Below are 13717 nucleotides of genomic sequence, written 5' to 3' on the forward strand. Positions count from 1 at the left end.
CAAAATTAAATTAGCGTCAAAAAAACAAAACCCAGAATGACCATATGATTCAGCAATTCCACTTGTGGGTATACGCCCAAAAAAACCGAAAGCAGGGTCTGGACGAGATATTCGTACACCCATGCTCACAGCAGCATGAGTCACAACCACCAAAGGAAGAAGCCTCCCAAGTGTCCGCCGATGGATGGATGCACAAACAAATGTGGTATGTCCATACAGCGGAATGTTATTCAGCCTGAAAACCGAGTAACATTCTGACCCATGTTATAGCATGAACTTCGAAGACATTATCCTCAGTGACACAAGCCAGTCACAGGGACATCTACTGTTTGATTCCACTTCTATGCGGAGTCACAGTCACAGGAACAGAAAGTGGGACAGCGGTGGCAAAGAGGTGCAGAAAGTGAGGATTGGGAGTTAATGTTTAATGGGGACAGAGTCTCACTTGGGGCAGACAAAAAAGTTCTGGAAATGGAATGGGGTGAGAGTTGCAATAGAATGTGAATGCCACAGAACCATATACTTCAAATAGTAAGAATGGTAAATCTTATGTTTATTTGTGTCTTTAAAAATAGTATTACTATTTTTAACATTTATGTATTTATTTTGAGAGGGGGGAAACATGAGCAGGGGAGGGGCAGAGAGAGAGGGAGAGAGAGAATCCCAAGCAGGCTCCACACGGTCAGCACAGAGCCCAACGTGGGGCTTGATCTCATGAACTGTGAGATCAGGACCTGAGCTGAAATCAAGTCTGATGCTTATCTGACTGAGCCACCCAGGCGCCCCTATATGTATCTAACTACAATGAAAATGTTTTTGTTGGGGTGCCTGGGTGTTTCAGTCAGTTAAGTGTCCAACTTCATCTCAGGTAACGGTCTCATGGTTCGTGAGTTTGAGCCCCACGTTGGGCTCTGTGCTGACGGTGCAGAGCCTGTTTGGGATCCTCTGTCTTCCTCTCTCTCTCAAAAATAAATAAACATTAAAAAAAAAAAAAAGGTTTTGTTAACGTGCACAAATGGTATACAGATAAGGAAAAAGCGGGTAATAAATGCCTAAAGTTTGGGAAGTGCAGTGATCCAAACTCCTCCCATCGCCACTGGGACATCTGTCCATTTCAGGGTGGGACAGGAGTTACCTCAAGTTGCACAGTAAGCTGATGTGACCAGGGGCCAGATGGTTCCTCCTATCACTCTCCAATCTCCTAACCTCTTTGGGTACATCCAAGGGGCAGGCTGGAAGTGGGGTGAGCTGGAAAATCAGAGCCAACAGCGTTGGTGGGCTCTACGAATTCGAAGCAAAGACCCATTTCCATGAAATGCCACCAGGCTTGAATTTCCTGGTACAGAGAGAAGATGTGGGGCCTTCAGGGTGGAGGTGCCATTTGAACAGAGCCTTGAAAAGAGCAATTTGAGAAGGAGGCGTTCCAGGAGGATGATACAAGAGCAAAGAGCAGACATCAGGACGCTGAGTGGTTTGGGCTGATGCCCGTTGTGTGCGTGTCTCTGTTGAAGGACACAGTCAAGGCGCGGACGCAGTGGGTGGGGTGCTGGCATGGCCCTGCCAACCTCTGGGCCAGTTACTGATTGGCTCAGACGGAGGCAAAGGTCAGACTGGAGGTTTGGTTACTTTCCCTGCCCGGGCCCTTCTGCCTACTGGGATTGGAACAGGGGTTGTTCGGGATGGGAGGTCCAGAGCTCCAGAGAGAGGGTGTTGGATTAACTATTTGTTCAAGGATGCATGGCTTCTATTCCTGGGCGATGGGGGCAGTCCAGGGCTCTGGCAGAGTGACCCCATTCTGTCCAGGCGCCAGCTGCCCGAGGAGGTCTGGGGTGGCATTTCCAGGACTTCCTGCCTGGGCACACCCCTATCCTGTTGTCTCATTCGTTATTCAGTTGGCACTCATTTATCTCCCTCTCCACGTTTTTGTGTCCTAGGCCCCAGGGTTTCAGTGGCAAAGACTCTTGCAATCCCTGCCCTTTTGAAGAGCTCAGTGTTAGAAACAGGAGAAGGCACACATACCTAGACAGGCCATTCCGATTCCATTGTTGGGAGGGGTTTGCCTAAGAGCTTGCGGGAACACAGAGGAAGCCAAAAAGCCTCAGTAAGAGAAAGGAGCATCAAGGAAGGCTTCCTGGAGGAGGTGACATAGGAGAAGCCACCGAGGGGAGGAAAGCTCTGCTAATCTCCTTCAGCCTCCCTTTAGATGGTGGAAGATCCAGCTCCAGCCATGGGAGGGGAGGTGTCCCTCTCCTGACTCTGGCCCTGGGCACTGCTGCTGGGAACTGTCCCTATCCTTTCATCCTTGTCAACCAAGCCTGCATGCAGTTCCAGGACCATTCCCAAGACCTCTTCTCCAGGACAGGGGGCTTCACCATCTCCGTTATCTCCCAAATGTCCTTTTTTTCTTCTTCTGCCCAATGGTAAATTGGCACTTCTACAGCAGTCTGTAGATGCCACAGTAGCACCCATCTGTAGATAAATAACCTTATTTTCCCACTGGATGTGGAGTACATTTTGTTAAGGGATAAATTTTTAATTATTTCTTATTTTAAAGTTTATTTATTTTGAGACAGAGAGAAAGGGAGCACATGGAAGGGCTAGAGAGAGAGGGAGGGAGAGAGAGAGAGAGAGAGAGAGAGAGAGAATCCCAAGCAGGCTCTGCACCAGCAGAGTGGAGCCCTATACAGAGCTTTTCCACCAAGTGGATGTCCAGCCTTGTCTTGATTGCCTCCACTGACGGGGTTATCACTATCTACACAGACAGCCTGTTTCCTTTCCAGCAAGCTCTTTCTTCTATGAAAAGCTTCCTCTCTAACTACCTACCCCCTGCTTGCCCCCTCTTGGAGCAAGGAGAGACGGACACAATCCCAATCCCTCGTACACATCAGGCTTTTGTAGACAGATAAATCGTCTCCTCTCCAAGTTTAACAGCCTCCGGCTTTTCCCTTGTTCAGTTTATTAAAAAGGTATAAAAGCCAAATTTCTCTGGCTGTGGCTCCAGTTAAACACGAGTGGAATGGGATTCCACGGCTTCCAATCCTGAGGAGCTCAAGGCAAAGTTCTTCGCAGAGCACCTCCCTTCCAAAAAGAATCGTCTAAATCCCCTCCCCACTACCCTCAGGGGCCCAACAATAGTCCTGACCCTGGCGACCGATAGTTATCAGTCGTTAAATACACGTCACATTTTCAGGTTCCGAGCATTGGCGAATGGCTAGAATTTAACAATATAGTTTTGTTTCCATTGTGTTTATTTTTATGGATATTTTCTAGGGATGGCAAGGGAAACTGACTTCCCAGGCTACACAGTTTCCATACGTAGAAAAAAGACGGAAGAAATTGAAAGATAACAGCGAGTCTCGGCAACAAGGGTGGGTTTTGGGGGTTTTTTGGGGTTTTTTGTTTTTTGTTTTTTGTTTTTTTACCTGTGGACGCCTGGAGCAGTGCGGCAGGACCTGGGGCTGCCAGCTACCCTAAAACAACTTGCGGGTTCTCGAACCACGTGGCACGGAAATGGCAACTACTATGAATCTTTGTAGAACACTGGCAGGAAGTCAGGATGGCCGAGCGGTCTAAGGCGCTGCGTTCAGGTCGCAGTCTCCCCTGGAGGCGTGGGTTCGAATCCCACTTCTGACAATTCCCACCCTTTTGCCGTTCTCTTTCTGCAACGTTAGACAACGTTAGAGAAAGGTGCATCTGACCACACTAAAAAGGGCTCTGCGGCACGCGTCGGGGCTTTCTTTTTACAATCCAAAGCCAAATGAATGTCACTAAGAAGAAAATGCCTGTTAGGAAGGAAATACTTGTTTTGTAAAGAGATGAAAAGAATACCCAAAGGTGTAACGTATTCCCTAGTTGATTTGCGGCTGTTCGTGGAAAACAAAACTGACTTGCAGCTGTTGGTGAAAAAAACAAAACAGCACTTGTCAGGAGTGGGATTCGAACCCACGCCTCCAGGGGAGACTGCGACCTGAACGCAGCGCCTTAGACCGCTCGGCCATCCTGACTGCTCAGACGCTGCTTTGCAAGCAAACCTCTTCGGAATAGTTCTACTGTGCGCATGCGTAGCGAACAACCGGCCGGGGCTTTGTTTTACGCCGGGTGCCGGGAAGACCTGGAAAGAAAAGCGCTCTGGCTCAAAGGGGAGGGACGAAATGGGACGAGAAAGGGCGGAGCGAGGCGCGTTGGTGGCAGCAGAGGGCGCGCGCAGCGTGCTGGAGAATCGAGGACTGTCACTTTGGCCCCCAGGCATTCGTGTCTCGGACACGTATTCATTATGCATGCGTGCATTCATTTACGATTCGTGTCGGCTTTGATACTTGCATATCTTCGAGCACCTTTGCATTTCTGCATACACTCCCTGCGCATTTCCTGCTCGAGGCAGTCAAGCCCACATTCCCGAACTGGCTTATGTAGATCTCTGCTGGCGCCCCTACCAGGTGAAACCCGGGTATTTCAAGGTCTAATCGCAAGCACCTCGCGTTCTCCTTGCAAACGTTTGTTGGAACCGCAACTTCACATTTATATGCGTGTTAAAGCCATTTATTCAGGCTCGGGGTTAGACCGCGTCCTGCAGCGGCACAACCGGATACGCTCTGTTCCCTGACCGTGTCCTTAGAGCCCAAACCGTGTTTGGCACACAGTGGACGCGCAGGGAATGTCCGTGGGTTCATCCTTACCTCGCCTCCTCCTTCCTGCATTCTGTCATTTTGTGATTCACTTTTCCTCCCCAGCAGCCGCCTCTCACCCGCATCCTCACCCCGCCTCTGCGGGAAGCAGAGCCGGACTCCTCCCCACCCGCCCCCGCAGCACCTTCCGCCCCCTCCTGCCATAACCCCAGATTTAGGCACGCACCCGCCTCTGTCCCGGGATCAGAAGATTTATGCGCCTCGAAGGCGCCTTTCTCCGCGGGATTTCCGGGAGGCAAAAAGGCACCTCCACTCTCGCAGGATCTCATACGCCCCCATTTCCAGGCTCCCCAGAGGCCCTGGAGAAGATGCATCTCCTAAAGAAAGACGGGCAGAATGAGGGCACAGGAGACAGAGGTTCTGGCGTGGCTGGGCCACTGACTTGCTGTGTAAACGCGGGTCTGAAAGAGAGCGCCTGAGGGCGACTTCTGGGGGTCGACCCTAGAGTCCAGGAGACAGACCCTAATGTGTGGTGGAGTCACATTCGCCCCTCAGTGCCCTCTGACTTACCTGACATGGTATCACAGAACAGCCTCAGCCAGAGAACTTTCCCTACCAACTCCGGGTCAGGTCCCTTTGGGGACGCTCAGGGCTTGGGCTGCCAAGAGGTGCCGAGGCTTCTGGGTGCGCGGAGGTCTTGGTTATTTAACGGGTGATGAACCTGCCGGCGCCCTTTCCTTCCCACAAATGCCCCCTCCTCCTTGGCTGTCAGAATTTATTTCTTTAGGCTCAGCAATGACCTCTTTTGTATCTTCTCCTGAAATACAAATTACCCTGGACACTGGAAAGGGCTTGCAGATGGTGTTACAAAACACAGTTTCTGCCCTCAAGTTGAATTGCAAACGGCAAAGAAGGTCAGGTGCTGGTAAGTGCTAGAAAGTCAGGAAACCTGTAAGATAACCAAATAACTCTCTGGAGCACCAATCCTGGCCATCTGATTCTATAGGCGCCTGCACCTTTCATTACCTTTCGTTACTTGAATCTCATCCATAGAAACGCAAGTGGATTTTGTTGGGGTGGAATGTAATTAAATATTGCCCGCTGGATATTGGCCATTTATCCATTTATTGATTTATTTACTTATTCTGAAACAGAGAGACAGAATGCAAGGATGAGTGAGGCGGGGGACGGGGTGGGGGGGGGAGAGAATACCAAGCGGGCTCCCCGTTGTCAGCACAGAGCTCAACATGGGGTTCAATCTCACGAAACGAGAAATCATGCCCCAAGTTGAGATCAAGAGCCGGATGCTTAGCCAATTGGGCCACCCAGGTGCCCCTATGCATCTCTTTATAAATTCATTTCATCATTCCTGATTGCCAATATACACGTGTCTTTGAATTCTCCTTAGAACCAGTTCTAACACCTTCTGGTTTTCTCATAAATTAATGCATTCCATGACATCTGACTTGTGTTCATTTTATATTTCTTTTTTTTAATATAACGTTTATTTATTTGTTTTTGAAAGAAAGAGAGCGAGTGGGGGAAGGGCAGAGAGAGAGGGAGAGAGAGAACACCCCAAGAAGGCTCCACACTGGCAGCTTTGAGCCTGATATGGGGCTCAAACTCACAAACCATGAGATCATGACCCGAGCCCAAACCAAGAATTGGCTGCTTAACTGACTGAGCCACTCAGGTGTCCCCCATTTTACATTTCTAGGAGAATCACAGAAATCCCTTTAAGAAGTCCCCTTTAAGAAGTCCCCTTTAACAATGATCAAGAATGCCCAGGGGCTCTCATAGGAAGAGTGGTCAGGGAGGACCTCTCTGAGGAGGTGACACAGTTCAAAAGGGAGAGACAAGCAAAATCAAAGCTGGTGGCCTTCTAGGTGGCACGCATAGCCAGTGCAAAGGCCCCGAGGCAGGGAGAAGTGTGGTCTGTTGGAGAGGCAGCGAGCCAGTGGGGCAGGGATAAGGGTGGGAGGAGGCTGAAGTCCATATCACACAGGGCTGGACGCCGGGGAGGGGAATTTGGATTTTCTTCTGTGTGTGATAGCATCGTTGTCACTGGAGTACTTTAAGCAGGGGAGTAGGTGACTGGATCCAGTTAGCCTTTGAAAACGATCCCTTTGGCAGCTATGTGGCGGGTGGATGTGAGAGGCCAAGAGAAACATCAGAGCCCAAGGCCGTGAGAGATGGGGATGGCTAGACCGGGGAAGTGGCGATTGCAAAAGGTGGCTGAATTCAAGACTCAAGATGTGTTTTGGTAATAAAAAAGGACAAGCCCCACTGGCTGGCTGGTGTGTGCACTGGGTGCAGATGTGGAGAGAGGGGATGCTGGGATGGGACAGAAAGTCACTAAGGCCATAGAGGGGCCAGGTTACCAGCCACTCACAACTTCTCTTTAAGGCAAGTGCTGCTGACTCCCCACTCCTGCTCCATTTTGCAAGGAGTTAAGGCTCAGACATTCTGAGTGACTTGCTAAGGTGCTCTGGAACCTTCCCCTCATGCCTTATACATCATTTTAGAGATAAGAAACCAGGCAGGCCAGAGCTACAGCCCAAGCCAGCCCCGCTCTGCCTGCTGCCCTCCTGACCTGGCTGGAGGAGAGTGCTGGCTCGATGGGGGTCAGTACTGGAGCTCCACTCAGCACTGTCTCCTGGGTTGAGCTGGATGGTCGGCCCTCCTCCCTCGACACCTTTCGGGTACGAGACTGCTGGCCTGGAGGAAGCTTCTCAGGATCCCATTCCAGCCTCAGGCCCCCAAGACCAAAAATGGGAAGGGAGAGTTCCTGTTTTTCTCGTTTTCCACTTATCACCAGTCTTGGCATCAACAGTGGACCCTAAAGGGACAGGCCTCCCCTCTGGGCATTTGTCCAGCTTGGAAGAGGAAAGTCCCCTGACCTCAGCCTGGAAAGTCTACCGGTGGTGGGGACGCCCCAGCATGGCTCCCCCTGTGCCCAGCCCAAAAGTGCGGATGAAGTCAGACCGCCAAGTGACAAGCTGGTGCTCAGCCAGCTGAGGGGCCCGAAACGGGGATCCTAACATCCCTGTGACCTTGGCACCCATCACCACCTCTGCGTGGAGAAAGGGTGGCAGGAAGCTGAGTTTTAGCGAATGCCTTTTTTACTTCCATTATTTCACTTGGTGTTCATAACAACACCACGACACAGGCTGTCTTTGCTCCCATTTTACAGATAAGGAAAATGAGGCTCAGAGAGGCCAAGTAACTTACTCAGAGTCTCACAGCTGGTAAGTAGAGCCTGATTCTTCTGGATCAATACCCCTTTCTTGAGAACCATCCTGGGCCCGGGACTGTGATAGGTGCTTTCTCTACATTGTCTCCTTTAGGAAACAAAACCAAAAAACAAAACAAAACAAAACAAAAACCATGAAGTTTGGCCAGCTGGACTTTGTGATGTTATTTTTACTCCTGTTTTTATTATTGGAAGAGACTTAGAAGAAAGGGTAGGATTTTCCCAGCAAGCCAGTCTCAGCAGCGTGGCCAAGTTTTTGTGTCCAGGCTCTGGTTTCCTTGGCCAAGGTGGGGAGACAGAAATCACCAGGCGCCAGCACTGAAGCCCTGCCAAGGCCCTGGGTTGGGCATCTTGGCTTATGGAGTGGGAAACCCAGGGGTGCAGTGGATGAAGCAGGCGTGGATCTTTGATGGAATGGGATGGGAAAAGCTCGGTCCACCCAGGTCCACCCGTGACATGGAGAGAGGCGGTTGGCCCAGTTCCCCAATTTTGAATGGGGCGCGTGGACGGTGGTGACCAGAATGGACCGAAGGCCACAAGCTCACTTCCAAGTTCTCTGGACTACATATCATGCCCCCAAAGCCTTTGGTCACCCTAGAAAGAGAACCCCATGAAGGAAGGAGGCCCTGTAGCTGACCATAAGCAAGGGGTACAGAGCCAATTTTAACTCGAGGCAGCATGGCCGAGTGTGTGTATGCGTTTGGACTCTAGAACCATCTGAACCCAAATCCTGCTTCTGCCTTTTGCCAGCTCTGTGACCATAGGGGAGTTACTTAGCTTCTCTGTTCCTCTCAGTTCCTCAATTTCCCTGTGCGTAAAATGGATTTAGGAAGAGTATCTGCCTCAAAGGGCTGTTGGAAAGCTGAGCGGGGAGAGTGCTTGGAATAGAATACACGCTTTGTGTGTTAGCCCAGGAAGAGAAAGTCCTGTACCCTTTCTTGCCCCTGGTGAATACTGTGGGGCAACTTTTCAGCTGCCAAACTTGACTTTGAGGCAAGACGGTCCGCAGTGCCCTCCCCACAAGCACAGCAGCCCCTGACTGCCCCATATGAGCCAGCCTTGCTCTCCTCTCCAACCCCACCTGCCACCTCCAACCCCTACCCCATCTTTCTCTTTCTCTAACACACAAAGCCTGTGCCCTCCTGGGGCCTTTGCCCTGGTATTTCCTCTGTGTGGAGTCATTTCCCTCCAGCGTATGCAGGACTGGTTCCTTCTGTCTGTCCCATGTCAGCTCTGCTGTATCCTGGCTGAAGTGGCCCCACGCCTTATCTCCCACTCGCTTTCCATCTGGCCTCCGCCTTACAGATGCAAAGCCACTGGGCTCACTCGCTGGCTTATTTGATGATCGGGCTTCTCTCCTACCAGGGTCTGTGCTCTGCAAAGGCAGTAACCTTGGCCATCTTGTTCACCAGTTATTCCCAGCAGGAGCTTGATAAGGAAGCACTGCATGAGTGGATGAATGGACAAATGGATGGACGGATGGATGGACGGAGGAGTAAATTCCCTGGGTGCCTCAAACCAGTTTTCTGTCCCTCTCAGGTGGAGCCCGGGATGCCTCCCCAGGTGAGGCCATCCACGACCCTTGCCTGATCCTGCAGCCTTCATCTCTGACCAGTATGTCCGGCCCTCTGCATGGGCACATCAGCTCCTTTGGCCCATCTGGTACTCAGGGACCTCCAGGCCCCCTCACAGGCCCCATCTGCTCTGCCTCTTTCAGATAAAAGATTTCGTATTCTGCTTACCTCCCCGCCCTCACCCCCAGCCCAGGGCTTTCTCTCAGGACTGGCTGAGTGCTTAGTTTAGTGGTGAGGGGACACGCAGTGTGTGAGGTCTAGACCACTGGCTAGTCTGCTGTATACTCCCCATGCCCACATCCGCATGATGGAGTAAGCTACTGCGGTACTGGTCGGTTAACAGGGCTGCCCTGTGTCCTCACCACCTCCTCGGCCCCTCCTCACTCCTGATTCCCACAGTTGACCAACCCCGGCCCGGCCCGCTGCAGCACAAAGGCTGTTATCTGTCCTCATTGGCAGGTGCCATCCTAGTCATTAAATCTTTTGAATCTCTCCGCAGGACTAGATTCTGGCTTTCTTGTTCTACCTGATGCTCCAGTACTCTCTGGGAGCCCCTTGGAATTCAATCCAACCCCCACTCTGGCTACTTCCTCCTCCCCCTGCCCGCCCCTCTTCCTCTCCACTCCAGTCTTCTGCTACCAACCTGGATCTAGCTGTGCCTGAAGCCGTCCATGCCTGGCCTTTTCAGTTGCATGAGCTAATGCCTCTTTTCACTTAAGCCACTTCAATGTCAACTTTTGCCACGCGTAACCCAAAGATGAATACAGCCTATATCTCTCTTCTGGCCAATATGGTGGTCACAAGCTCGTTACTGAGCATTGGGAATGTGGCCACACTGGATTGAGATGGGTCATAAATGTAATCTACAAACTGGATTTCAAAGAAAGGAGGAGAAGAAGTGGAAATGATTTTATTATTGATTTATAATATTGATGACTTGTAGAAGAGAATGTTTTGGCTGTGTTTTACTAAATAAAAAACACTATTAAAATTTATTTCAACAGTTTGCGTTTACTTTTTCAGTGTTGCTACTGGGAAAATTTAATTGTCTATGCATCTCGTGTTGTATTTCTATCATACGGGGCTGGCCTCGTGACTCACCAGCAAAACCTCAGGAAGCAGGAGATCAGAGCCTACCCAAGGAAACTATGCAGTGTTGGAAAAGCTCCAAAGGTGTCAAAGAGAAGATAGGCAAAGAAGGACAGGTCTGACCTGCAGGGATGGAGGGGAAGGGGAGGACGTCCCAGGCAGGGGGCACAGCATGAGGAAAGGCCTGAAAGTTGGACGCAGATGAGATGGGTCTGAGGAGAACCGAGGGTTAAGACGGGCCACGGGTTCCTCCAGGGAAGCAGGGGATCTTGGGGAGAGGGCAGTACAAAGGGACGAACATTCCACTTTCCCTCCAGCCACCATGCATTTTTTCTGTGCGTCATGAGGACCCAGGGCTTGTGCTGCCGTGTCCCCAGCTGTGCAGAGTCGGTTGGCCCCGAAATGCTGGGACCCAGAATTGCAGGCTATATCCGATGCCCATGCCCATCCAGGGAGGGGAAGAGGGGCCCCCACTTCTGGGCAGGGGTGGAGGGGAGACAGAAACCAGCAGCTGCAAGCCTTTCCCATCAGCGTGGAGCCAGTCAGAGTTTTAACATTTCTTCCAGAAATTCGTTCATCCTCAAATAGTTGGCAGGTTTTCCTGAGCTATTACTGTGCCTCACAATTTCTGTTTTATCTAGGAAATAGAAACACTGTGTTTTTTTTCCTGGTTCCTGCAGTGCTTTTCTTTGCTGGCATCCAGATTCTAGAAAAAATACTCTAGTCCTGGAGACCTCAACAGATGATGTGCCAGCCAGCAGGGGCCTGGGCAAGTGCCAGATGGACTCTCGGGGTCCCAGGAGTCATTATGGAGTAGTGCAAAATCAGGGTGCCCCGTCCTCTAGCCAGAGGCTCCTTGGAGGAGCCATGTCCCCCCAATTCACTGCTTTTGCCATGCAAGAGAAAAAAGTCGTGACAATTACTTCTCATTCTAAAACAACAACAACAAAAACGAAAAGACGTATTACTGACCCCTCTTGTGTTCTCCAAAGGTTTCAGCAGGTACATACAGCAAGTGTCTTGGTTTATGAAGCTCCCAATAAAAAAGAGGCGGGGCCTGATGCAATATTTTTCCAGGTCAGGCGTTCTGAAAAGGATTCAGCGCTGTTGAGGAGCTCAGTGCCTCCACCTGGTCCTCAGCTCCCCAATGGACGTCCCCTCCCCCTGGGAAGCTGAGCTCCAGCCTGGGTCAGCTCCCCTGTCTGCACCAGAACCACAGCAGGGTGTATAGTTATGTACGAGTGTGTGTGTGTGTGTGTGTGTGTGTGTGTGTGTGTGTGTGTGTGTGAACCTCAGGCCGCATGCGTCCCCACCAGACCCCCACACTGCATATGGGCAGGGCCTGTCTGGGCTCTTCATCCCCCACTCATCCCCAGCACCCAGCACCTTGTAAGTCCTCCAGAAATATTTATTAATTGAGCAAATGAATGGATAAATCCTACATTCAGAGTCTTTTCCCCAGATATTTACAGCACCCCCACTGAAGACCTCAGTCCTTGGGTTCTAATCCCCGAGATCATATTATGGAGGAAGCGATTCTCTCCTAATATCTGGAACATTCCTTTCTCCACCTAGTTGGTGCCCCGGTTGAGTACCCACTCTGCGCCAGCCCTGGGGGTCCCAAATAGGTGTGGGGGCAGGAGTGTGTGTTTCCATGAAGTCTATCTATTTCATGTCCCTGTTGCGTTAGACTGTGCAGGTTTCTACCCTTTGAGAACTACTGAGGGAAACTGAGGCAAGGGATTCAGAAACATTCTGTGACACCGGGCAGCGGGAGAAGACAAAGATCACCAGGCTTGGGCTTCTACCTCCAGCCTGGGATTTGTGTCTTTCAGCCAAGGTCCCCTTCAAGATATCTGTGCCCATAAACCCCAGGAGGTAGAAACTCCACGAGCTAGAAACTCCGTGAGCTACCGGGGCTGAGGGGTGAGGACAAGAGCCGTAGAATCTTGGCCAGAAGGGAAGGGGTAGGGTGCCCAGCTCTGGCTGCGGACGGGAGGCATCCGCTGGCATGAGAGCTGGTCTAGAAGACAGCAACTGGAATTTGATGGGACAGAAGGTAGAACCTTTGAAGGCAGCTTGGCCAGGAGGGGAATGTGGCCTCTCTAGGGTGGGGTCTGGACCGGCTCTAGGAGTCTGGTGCCGATGGGGTTGTGCCAGCGTCTGTGACTGTGGGTGCGTAGAAGTGTGTGTCTCTGGGAGTGAGAACATGTGTGTCAGTGTTTATGCAATGTGCACATGTGTGATTAAGTGTGTTTAGAGACGGATGTGTGTCTGTGGGGGTGAGGGCACCCTGCTGGGCCAGTATGTGTGTGGGAGGCATTTTTGTGCGGCGGGCTGAGTCGCTGGGTGTGCCAGGGTGAGGATTTGCCTGTATGTGTGGGACAAGGCATGGTGCAAAGAAGCACTATAAACCTGGGATGGAGCCATTCGGGGCTTACACGTCTGATAGACTCATGGCAATTTGGAGACTTGAGGGCAGGAGAGTCAAGTTCAAATCCCAACTTTGCCACTTTTCAGCTGTGTGGCCTCAACGGTTTCTTCTCCCCTTCAAGCCTCAGTTTCCTCATCTATAGGATGGGATCATTACCCTTATTGCCCCCCAGGGGTGGCTGACAGACGACTCTGGGGGGATGCCAAGAAACCTGGTAGCTCAGGCTTGCTCTGGGGAGAGTTGATGAGAAAGGGGTGCCCATTCTCTGTGCCCCCGGACTTTCTAACCATGAGCGTGAATTCGTTTTGTCATAAAAAAAGATCTGGGGAAAAGGCATTTGTGCTCTGGAGACCCTCACTACCTTTTTCAGTCTGGCCAGGAAGATGCTTGTGGTTCTGATGAGAGATGACCATGGTGGCCACAGCCAGGGAGAGAAGTTATTTGCCAGGGGACAGGACCTGACGCTGGGCAGGCCCTAGGTGGCCTCCCTTTCGCCAGGAGCCAGCTGGGGATGTCACGGTCTAACTTTTGGAAGACAGGAATGTTGCTTCCAGGAGGCCTCCTGGCTTGCATTCCTGGCCAAGGAGAATGGAGACCAGGACTTGCCGAAACAGGTCCTATAAGACATAAGGGGTTAAATGAAACGGGAACTTGGGTTCACAAGCCAGTTTTCTATTTCTTCCTTTCATAATTGTTTTTGTTTTCATCTCCCGCATGTTCCCCCCCCCCCCCAAAGCAATGA

The 13717-nt window shown here is 51.1% G+C and overlaps 2 non-coding genes across 2 annotated transcripts; one reads left to right on the top strand and one right to left on the bottom strand.

Moving 5' to 3' along the window:
• Window positions 1-3550: 3550 nt before the first annotated feature.
• TRNAL-CAG (transfer RNA leucine (anticodon CAG)) lies at window positions 3551-3633 on the top strand. The gene has a single exon. It is a non-coding gene; the product is annotated as a tRNA-Leu (tRNA).
• A 288-nt stretch (window positions 3634-3921) lies between these two features.
• On the bottom strand, window positions 3922-4004 carry TRNAL-CAG (transfer RNA leucine (anticodon CAG)). Its single transcript has one exon. It is a non-coding gene; the product is annotated as a tRNA-Leu (tRNA).
• Window positions 4005-13717: the final 9713 nt, after the last annotated feature.

Source organism: Herpailurus yagouaroundi, unplaced genomic scaffold, assembly GCF_014898765.1.
Source record: "Herpailurus yagouaroundi ecotype Mexico unplaced genomic scaffold, PumYag 190, whole genome shotgun sequence".
NCBI lineage: Eukaryota > Metazoa > Chordata > Mammalia > Carnivora > Felidae > Herpailurus > Herpailurus yagouaroundi.